Below are 744 nucleotides of genomic sequence, written 5' to 3'. Positions count from 1 at the left end.
GAAGGGTGTCAAAAACTGCTTCACACTTGAGGATAGCGATAGAGGCGATTGAGACCGCACTGATGGTGTAAAGTTACCCAGCTCTAGCTCCTTGCCACACCAAGAGCCTCAAATCGAACATTACCTAGCGCTGCGAGTCTTTCGTGATTAGTCCCAAGTCGCGAATAGAGCGTATAACAAAGCGTTTGATTAGCCGTGTAGAGCCCGAGCATTGGTGGTTTTGCGATCGTGAGGGATTGCCTCGAATGGCCTTAAACGGCTCGTCATCAGCTTTGATGACTTCCCGTCTCACGAATCTTCAGCAAATCAAAATAAAAAACTGCAGGGAAATGCCAAGTCGTAGCTTAACGCCGTTACGCGAACCTCCGTTCACAACCACCTAACCGTTAAATGCCATTGAAATTATCCCATTCTTATTCAAATGAGAATTTTTTTTATTTATACTGCGTTCTTTCCCGAGGCCGCCCGAGCGCGATTTAATACCCGATCCATCGAGATCCCTCTTGATCAACGCGAGTTAACAGTGTAGCATTCCTTCGCGGATTTATTTCAGTTTGGGATGGGTGAGCTTTGAGTAGTATTTAGAGTACCGGCAGGACAAATAGAAGGCTCTTGTTTGCCCATCCTTTGATTAATGGCTACAATGGGCAAATACCAGCATGGTCACACAATGCCTAATAGGATAAAATTCCAACCATACTCAAACGCTTTTCTATGCGTAAAAAGAACATCTAGCGTGCGATG

General features: G+C 45.3%; 1 protein-coding gene across 7 annotated transcripts in view; it reads right to left on the bottom strand.

Moving 5' to 3' along the window:
• Positions 1–744, bottom strand: part of LOC5521960 (stAR-related lipid transfer protein 13) — a 33281-nt gene that overhangs the window by 10591 nt on the left and 21946 nt on the right. The gene's annotated exons all lie outside the window — the stretch shown is intronic.

Source organism: Nematostella vectensis, chromosome 10, assembly GCF_932526225.1.
Source record: "Nematostella vectensis chromosome 10, jaNemVect1.1, whole genome shotgun sequence".
In the NCBI taxonomy this organism is placed as follows: domain Eukaryota; kingdom Metazoa; phylum Cnidaria; class Anthozoa; order Actiniaria; family Edwardsiidae; genus Nematostella; species Nematostella vectensis.
Note: the sequence above shows the minus strand (reverse complement) of the source record. Positions and strands in the feature narration are given on the sequence as shown.